This window comes from Triticum dicoccoides, chromosome 7A (assembly GCF_002162155.2).
Source record: "Triticum dicoccoides isolate Atlit2015 ecotype Zavitan chromosome 7A, WEW_v2.0, whole genome shotgun sequence".
NCBI classification, from domain to species: Eukaryota; Viridiplantae; Streptophyta; class Magnoliopsida; order Poales; family Poaceae; genus Triticum; species Triticum dicoccoides.
This window is the reverse complement of record NC_041392.1, coordinates 29,464,939-29,474,979: the sequence shown is the minus strand read 5'-3', so window position 1 is coordinate 29,474,979 and position 10,041 is coordinate 29,464,939. Positions and strand designations below refer to the sequence as shown.

The 10,041-nt window shown below is 46.7% G+C and overlaps 1 pseudogene; it reads left to right on the top strand.

Annotated features, from left to right (window-relative positions):
- The first annotated feature begins 65 nt into the window (after window positions 1-65).
- Window positions 66-995, top strand: LOC119332945 (annotated as a pseudogene).
- Window positions 996-10,041: the final 9,046 nt, after the last annotated feature.

Here is a 10,041-nt window from a genome sequence, read left to right as displayed (position 1 = left end):
TGATGAGAAAAGGAAATTGTGTGCATGGCAGTGAGGATCGGAGTCGGGAGTCTGTCGGGCGTCGCATGTATATGTACGTGCGCGTCGGTCAAACGGTACGTATGTTTGGACTGAAACTATAGTTTCAGATCGGTTTTCCAGTTGGTCTCCTTTGGTTTGGATTAAATATAAATGGGCTGACCTCCTAATGTAGACTGGTTTGGTTTGGGTTTTTCCTATTGTCGGCTTGGTCTGGTTTGGTCTGGTCATAGACCAAACGGTCTCAAACCGTTCCAGCCCATGGATTGAGAACTAAATCAGCGACCAGATTCCCTTCCGGATCAAAAAAGCATGCATTGGCAACGTCCTCCTCGTCTTCTCCTCTGCCGGTGTCGACCATGCTTCTGCTCTCTCGATGACATGTCCGTGCTCTGGCATGCACCTGATCGGCGTGTACTGCACTAGCACGGAGACACAGACCAGCGTCGACCAAGTTCTTTGGGCGCTCGTCTCGGCTTACTACGACACGGCCATCGTCTGCTCCTCCTCCTCGGCAATCTGGAGCCTTGTGTAGTGCTGCGGCAATGTCCCCCGGCAGGACTGAGCGCTCTGCGTGGCCGCGGCTGTGCGGGCACGGGCCACAAGCTAAGCCTTCTCCTCAACACCCAGAACACCACCGGCATGGACCTGGTCACTTTCGACCGAGCGCAGGGGAAGTTCATGTCCGGCAACGGCGTGAACAATGAGATGGACACGGTGCATCTCAGATGCGGCGGCGGCGGAACCATGACGACCATCTACAGGCTTGGGTATTGCGCCAGGGACATCAAGGCGGCGGACTGCGGGCTGTGTGTGGCGCACTCGGTGGCCGAGCTGCCCAACTATTGTCAGACCGCATGATATACAACAGTTGCATGGCGCTATATGAGGTGTACCGCTACTTCTTCCCGCTCAACGGCGCCGGCGAGTTGGCCGACGAGGTCGGACAGTGCAAACATGATCTCCTTAACCCGTGATGGATGGAGTTCAGCTATAGTCAACTACAGTGCTTATATCTAGCATTATAGGATGTTCTATGTACGATGCACGTACATTGTGGTGAGTACCATGTGCTTCCAACGCCTCTCTTCTCTTCCCGTAGTAATCGGACACACCCTTGGTTTGAAACTTCAGTTTCAGACTGTATGCGGGTGAATAATTTGGATTGGTTTGGCTTGAAAATACGTACAGTTTGGATTGGTTTGGATTGTAGCATTCACTATTTAGTCTGGTTTGGTTTGGTTGATGCCCTTATACCTGTATGGGTTGGGCTGGATTCAATCTGGATTACAAACTATTCCCAGGCTTAAGTGTAGGGGAAGACCCTCGGCCTCTTATTGAAAACGCCAAAAATATCGGTGTGTATAAAGGAAAAAAGAAGATGAAGAAGAAAAACTTAGGGCAATCTATATATATAGGACATGACTCGCGGCAGCATCCTCGAATCGCATTAACACTTAGGGTGCAACCCTTCAAGGGTGTCCAACACACTCGCGCGTCAATGTTGGCTGGTGTGAAACCGGCCAAGGGCGGTTATGAAATCCCGATCAACTAATAAGGCGAGATCCTGAGTTTTTACCCCCGAGATATACGATGCATCCATCTCGATGTCTGTCGTCAGAGTCGTCGCCCTCCATTCTACCGGACCGCCCACACAAAAAGAAGATCACCGCATCCCTTTGGGTCACCGTTGTCTCGCCGATGGTTGCCATGACCACGCCTTATAGCCGTTGCCGCCGGATGCGCCGCCCCGATGACATTCGCCGGCATCGGTTGGTGGGAGTTGGGTTGCGCCTCGCAATGCGATCAGAGCCGATTTTACTGCTGGCTCGCCGGCTACAGCGATGTAGGCTCTGTGCATCTTCTTATCGTGTGCGTGCATGCGTCTTGAGATCACACGCATATGTATGTATGTAGCTACAAGGAAGGAAGGAAGGAAGGAGAGCGCTGGAGAAAGTAAAGACGCGCAACAATCTCACTAAACTCGTGCCACTCACACCGACGTGCGGTGGTTGAAAGCGCGCGTGCAGCTAGCCCTAACGAAGCGCGAGTTGGCTACTAGCTACGTTGCTGCCACTTTCCCCCGTGCGTGGTGCGTGGCTTAGCTGCTATCTCGTGCACGAACCAACACTTCATCCATCCATGTGATCAGCTCAAGGGCTCAAGGGAGTGCATGCGACCAATAACCTGCCACTTCCACTCCTTTTTCCTTTTTTTTTCGTTTTTTGGGAAATTGATCTTAAGCAACTATTTACCGGTCTGGCTCACGGCATCCGAGGAAGCTCAGCCAGATACGGTTTCCTCATGGACTTGTGAGGTTTGTGTCCTCCTCCTCTGTCCGGCCGGAATTGGGATTATCTTATGGCCCTCCTCAATGGCCGCTTCTCGAGGATGGCGATCTATCCGGCTTGCGATCGCTGGCGCCTTCTGGTCTACACCGACGACTTACCGACCACTAGTTCTACAAGCTCATGGGTTTTCGTTGTACATGACTTTGGCAGGTTGCGGCGGCGATAGTGACAGGGTTGCCTTATTTTTCTACTCCTCACCCGTGGTGGCTTTCTGGCGGGGAAGATACGAGCTATGCTACTTTGTTTGTGTTGATATGAGGTCTTCATATCACGACAGACAAGTCATAATTCGGCTGGTCATCAGGTGTTTGGCAACGTTGAAAGATGGTGTCGTCGTGGGGCAACGCATGAGCAAATTTTCCTTCAAGCGAAGTCTCTGTCCAGCTCCTTAGAGTGGTGTGTATTGCGTTCTTCAAAAGCCTTTTCTACACCTCCACTATCGGGAATGGTGCCAAGACACCTTTTTGGGATGCACCATGGGTCCCTGGTCGGGAGCATTTACGATGCTTCGTCTCGAAAGAATTGGAAGATAAAGAAGGCTCTCTTCAAGGATGCTTGGGCCTCCAAGGTCAAAATTTCCATCCACTTCATATTAGAGCATCTCCATCAATTTGTGGCCCTTTGGACTACCAATCATGACTTTCACCTTGAAGAGAATGCCAAAGACGACATTGTGTGGATGCACACAAGCAATGAGCAATACCCCCCGTGTGGCCTCTGCCTATGCGGCACAATTCTTCAGTACTTTCTACTCTCTCATGGAGCACTCGATATGGAAGGCTTGGCACCACCAACAGTCAAGTTCTTTGCTTGGTTGGCCACTCAAGATAGGATTGGGACTGCCGATATATTGGCTAAGCGTGGATGACCAAATTGCAGACTTTGTCGCCTTAGCAAACAGGAGCAAGAATCCGGAGCACACCTCTTCTTCAAGTGTCGCTTCACCATCCGTCTTTGGAACTTAGCGAACGAGTGGCTTCATCTTGAGAGCATTGATACCTCCACTTCGCACCTTGAGAGCTCCGTCAAGGATTAGTGGACTAATCGTTCCGACATCAACACCGCCAATTGCAAGGCCATGGCATCCCTCACAATGCTCATCAGTTGGACCATATGGAATGAGAAGAATGCACGGGTGTTTAGCCACAAAAGCACTCCGCCTCCAATCTTGCTCAATAACATCAAAGGAGAGGCCCGCCTTTGGATCTCCGCGGGTGCAAAAGAATTGGGGATCATTCTGCCTGGAGAGTAATCATTTTTGTAACTCAGGGCTTGTAACTCACACTCTATTCTCCTACTCGGGGCTTGTAACTCACACTTCATTCTCCTCTTAATTAATACATGAAGCAAATCTTCTGCCTCGGTTTAAAAAAAAGGCTACGTATGATTGGGGTTTGCCCTGGATCTACTCAGTTCCCTCATTCTCTCTTCCTTTGAAGGTGGCGCCGCTGGCTGTGATGAGAGTTGTGAAATAGCCATGGTTTCATCGGAGAAGAAGGCAGTGTAGTTTCTTCCATGTTTTTATTTTTGTCAATGCCTTCTGTGCATTCTCAGGAATGTATGTCACTTTGTACTAGCTACGAAATTCAGATATGTGATGCCCTCTGGCTCTGGATGTCCCTTTTCTAGATCCTTACCAACACAAACATTTGTAAGAATGCAAATGCATGCATGGTGGACTGGATGTGAGAAACTATGGATACAATATCTTAGAAGTTGAAAGTAACTTGAAAGTACTCACAAGAAGTTGTATAACACTAGTAGAAAACAGGGCTATGGTCCAGGCCGGCTCAGCCCATTAGTCCCGGTTCAGTGTAGAATCGGGACCAATGTGGGCATTGGTCCCGGTCGTGAGCCCAGGGGGCCGGCCGGGCCACGTGGGCCATTGGTCCCAGTTCGTCTGGACCTTTTGGTCCCGGTTGGTGGGACGAACCGGGACCAATGGGCCTCGCTCCTGGCCCACCACCATTGGTCCCGGTTGGTGGCTTGAACCGGGACCAAAGGCTTCCCTTTAGTCCCGGTTCATGTCATCAACCGGGACCAATGAGGTGCCTATATATACCCCCTCGCGCAAGAGCAGAGCACAGTGCTCTGTTTTTTCTGGCCGAGGGGGAGAGGCCTTTGTGGTGCTCTAGCTCACCTCCTATGCACATGAGGTGTTCGATGGAATGCCCGAGCCACACTACTTAAGCTTTCTCCTCTCGAAGCTCGACCTCCAAGCTCCATTTTCCTCGAGATTTGTCTAGATTTAGCGGTCCGTCACGCCCCGTCGCCGTCTTCACCGTCGTCGATCACCCGCGCCGATCTCATCACCGACACCACCGTGGTGAGCCTCTTGTTCTTATCTTCTTTCTGAAAGAAAAAATATCCTTACTTGTATGTTTAGATAGATACTTGTATCATTTTTTACATTTATTATTGCATCTTATATAGTGCGATGGTTTTGGTATCCGCCCCCGTCGGCCCTCGTCCTGTCTATGATTCGGATTTGGTATGTATATTATCTTTATAACTATTGGTTCATTTATTGTTTATGAAAATTATGCCGACCAACGTGACATAGATTTTATTTATCTAGGAAGTATGTGAATCGGAAATGCCAACCGACCCTATTGTCGAGAGGTTAAATTTAGTTGAAGAAGAAAACAATTTGTTGAAGGAAAAAATAAAAAAAATTGAGGAGGAGAAGATGATATTGGAGTTGCATGTTGCGGATGTCGTCGATGATCACAAGATCAAGATGGATGCAATGCGCTTGAAGATTAGAAAGATTAGAAAATATGCCATTCATACCGAGGCTTGGTATCATTATGCCGTTGGATCAGTTGTTACCTTGGTTGCGATTATGATCGCATTTGTTTTCGCATTGAAATATTTTACATAGTTTCAATGTATGGTTTAATTAATTAGATGCTCTGGAGAGCTATATGTTGTTAGATGAGAACTATGTATGCACTTTGGTTTTAATGTGATGATGAATTTCTATTAATTTGGACACTTAATTATATATAATGCATGCAGATGAACCGGCAATGGATGTACGGTGACAGACACACCCGCGAGTACATTAAGGGCGTGCATGAGTTTCTCGATGCGGCTGAGGCAAACAAGCAGAATGGTTTTATGTGTTGTCCATGCACTGAATGTGGGAATACGAGGTCTTACTCTAACCGAAAAATCCTTCACTCCCACCTGCTTTACAAGGGTTTCATGCCACACTATAATGTTTGGACGAGGCACGGAGAAATAGGGGTTATGATGGAAGACGGCGAAGAAGAAGAGTACGATGACAACTATGTGCCCCCTGAATACGGTGATGCTGCAACGAGGGGAGCTAGTGAAGATCAAGAGGAACCAGACGATGTGCCCAATGATGCTGCCACGGGTGAAGCTGCTGAAGATCAAGAGGAACCAGACGATGTGCCCGATGATGATGATCTCCGCCGGGTCATTGTCGATACAAGGACGCAATGCATTAGTCAAAAGGAGAAGCTGAAATTCGATCGCATGTTAGAGGATCACAAAAAAGGGTTATACCCCAATTGCGAAGATGGCAACACAAAGCTCGGTACCGTACTGGAATTGCTGCAGTGGAAGGCAGAGAATGCTGTGGCTGACAAAGGATTTGAGAAGCTACTGAAAATATTGAAGAAGAAGCTTCCAAAGGATAACGAATTGCCCGACAGTACATACGCATCAAAGAAGGTCGTATGCCCTCTAGGATTGGAGGTGGAGAAGATACATGCATGCCCTAATGACTGCATCCTCTACCGCGGTGCATACAAGGATCTGAACGCATGCCCGGTATGCGGTGCGTTGCAGTATAAGATCAGACGAGATGACCCTGGTGATGTTGACGGCGAGCCCCTCAGGAAGAGGGTTCCTGCGAAGGTGATGTGGTATGCTCCTATAATACCACGGTTGAAATGTCTGTTCAGAAACGAAGAGCATGCCAAGTTGATGCGATGGCACAGTGAGAACCAAAAGAAAGATGGGAAGTTGAGAGCACCCGCTGACGGGTCGCCGTGGAGAAAAATCGAGAGAAAGTACTGGGATGAGTTTGCAAAGGACCCAAGGAATGTATGGTTTGCTTTAAGCGCGGATGGCATTAATCCTTTCGGGGAGCAGAGCAGCAATCACAGCACCTGGCCCGTGACTCTATGTATGTATAACCTTCCTCCTTGGATGTGCATGAAGCGGAAGTTCATTATGATGCCAGTTCTCATCCAAGGCCCTAAGCAACTCGGCAACGAATTTGATGTGTACCTAAGGCCATTAGTTGAAGAACTTTTACAGCTGTGGAATGGAAACGGTGTACGTACGTGGGATGAGCACAGACAGGAGGAATTTAACCTTAAGGCGTTGCTGTTCGTGACCATCAACGATTGGCCCGCTCTCAGTAACCTTTCAGGACAGACAAACAAAGGATACCACGCATGCACGCACTGTTTAGATGATACTGAAAGTATATACCTGGACAAATGCAGGAAGAATGTGTACCTGGGCCATCGTCGATTTCTTCCGACCAACCATCAATGTCGAAAGAAAGGCAAGCATTTCAAAGGCGATGCAGATCACCGGAAGAAGCCCGCCATGCGCACCGGTGATCACGTGCTTGCTATGGTCAATGATTTACACTACGTAATCTTTGGAAAGGGTCCCGGTGGACTAGCTGTTCCGAATGACGCTGAGGGACACGCACCCATGTGGAAGAAGAAATCTATATTTTGGGACCTACCCTACTGGAAAGACCTAGAGGGGGCTTCTACCGGAAAATGTCCGATTAGCCATTGTGAAGCTATGTGCATTCCTCGATGCAATCTCTCAGAAGGTGATCGATCCAGAAATCGTACCAAGGCTAAGGAGTGATGTGGCGCATTGTCTTGTCAGTTTCGAGCTGGTGTTCCCACCATCCTTCTTCAATATCATGACGCACGTCCTAGTTCATCTAGTCGACGAGATTGTCATCCTGGGGCCTGTATTTCTACACAATATGTTCCCCTTTGAGAGGTTCATGGGAGTCCTAAAGAAATATGTCCGTAACCGCGCTAGGCCAGAAGGAAGCATCTCCATGGGCCATCAAACAGAGGATGTTATCGGGTTTTGTGTTGACTTCATTCCTGGCCTTAACAAGATAGGTCTACCTAAATCGCGGTATGAGGGGAGACTGACTGGAAAAGGCACTCTTGGAAGAGACTCAATAATATGCAGCGACGGATATTCTTGGTCTCAAGCACACTACACAGTTCTACAGAACTCTACCTTGGTGACCCCGTATGTCGATGAACACAAGAACAATCTGCGCTCCAAACACCCGGAGCAGTGCGACGACTGGATTACATGTGAACACATCAGGACTTTCAGCAGTTGGTTGGAAACACGTCTCAGAGGTGACAACACTGTTTGTGATGAGTTGTACTTGTTGTCCAGGGGACCATCTTTGACTGTATTGACTTACAAAGGATACGAGATAAATGGAAATACATTTTACACGATCGCCCAAGATCAAAAGAGCACCAACCAAAACAGCGGTGTCCGCTTTGATGCAGCAACCGAGAGCGAAAAGGACACATATTATGGTTACATAGTGGACATATGGGAACTTGACTACGGACCTGATTTTAAGGTCCCTTTGTTTAAGTGCAAATGGGTCAATCTGTTAGGCGGCGGGGTACAGGTAGACCCACAGTACGAAATGACAACAGTGGATCTGAAAAATCTTGGGTACACTGACGAACCGTTCGTCCTAGCCAATGATGTGGCACAGGTTATCTATGTGAAGGACATGTCTACCAAACCGAGAAAAAGAAAAGATAAGGAAGCGAATACATCATACGATGAGCCAAAGCGCCACATAGTTCTTTCAGGAAAAAGGGACATCCTGGGAGTGGACGGCAAGACAGACATGTCTGAAGATTATGAAAAGTTTCATGAAATTCCTCCCTTCAATGTCAAGGCTGACCCAAGCATCCTGATAAACAATGAAGATTATCCATGGTTACGGCGCAATAAGCAAATGACACAAGCGAAGAAAAAGTGAAGACTTTCTCCCGCAACTATTATGATGATACCATGCCAAATTTGTAACAGACGAACATGCTACCATTGTCCGTTTTGTACATGCACATGCTATGTGGGTGAAATTATGATACCATCCCAACTTTCAACTTTTTCAGAGTTCATTTGAAATGCTTTCATGTCTTATGATTTGAAACTTTGATACTTCAAAAGTGATTGTCCATTTTGTACACGAAGTGCATCAAGTTTTTGTCGTAACCCTCTTTACTTTTTGGAACATGCTATGTGGGTGAAATGATGATAGCATGCCAACTTTCAACCTTTTCAGAGTTTATTTTGAAATGCTTTCCAATTTCAGAGTCATTTAGCTCAAAGAATGAATTAATAGCAAACAGAATAAACTACAAAACTTTTATGAAAATAAAAACAATCAATTAAAATATTATGTTATGATCAACTAAAATAAAACTATAATATTCTTCGATAGCAAAAAGAATATAATTTTTGTGACCAAAAATCAAACTATAAGTATTTAATTGTAAGTATAAATAAAAAATAAATAGCAAAGAAGAAAAAATTTCTAATTTTATAGTAAAGTTATTCATAAACTAGTGATTCACACAAATTTTTAAAAATTCAAATTTAAACTATTTAAAATTTAAAACTAATGACACTAACAGAAAGTTTATAACTTTTGTGACCTAAAAGCAAAAAGAAATCACTAAAAAACTGTAAGTATTTAGTTGTAAGTTGAAATAAAAAATAAATAGAAAAAAATTCTATTTTTATAGTAAAGTTATTCATAAACTAGTGATTCACACAAATTTTTAAAAATTCAAATTTAAACTATTTAAAATTTAAAACTAATGGCACTAACAGAAAGTTTATAATTTTTGTGACCTAAAAGCAAAAAGAAATCACTAAAAAACTGTAAGTATTTAGTTTTAAGTAGAAATAAAAAAATAAAAAACCAAAAAAATATAGAAATAAAAAGAAAAAACCAAAAAAATGCCTCCTACTGGGCCTCCACGGCCTGAATACGACTAGAAACCCTACATGGGCTAGGATTCAGGCCCGCAGAAGGCCCAATAGGCCCACAGGCAGTAGCAAGTTTAGGCCCGAAAGCCTGCATTAGAGAGGAGCTCGAATGGGTAGGCACACCAGCACTTATAAACCAGTGCCGGCGCCCTTCAGCTAGCAATGTGGGACTAAACTTTTGGGTTCGGGGCAGCAAAGGCCATTGGTCCCGGTTGGTGGCACCAACCGGGACTAAAGGGGGCATTGGTCCCGGTTCGTGGCACCAACCGTGACCAATGCCCCCTTTAGTCCCGGTTGGTTCCACCAACCGGGACCAAAGGCCGCCGCTTCCCGTCCTTTGGGCTGCTGAAAATTGGCCTTTGGTCCCGGTTCATGGCACCAACCGGGACTAAAGGGGGCATTAGTCCCGGTTTGTGCCACCAACCGGGACCAATGCTCCGTCTATATAAGCCACACTTGTGAAAATTTTGGTTCAGTTTCTTCGATCCCGCCCCGACATCGCCGCCAGGCTGCCCCTCTGCTCGCCTCGCCGTCGCCGCCGTTGCCCCTGCCCCGCCCCCGAGCGTGCCCTGCCTCGCCGTCGTCGCCGGCCACCCGTCCACCGCCCCCGAGCACC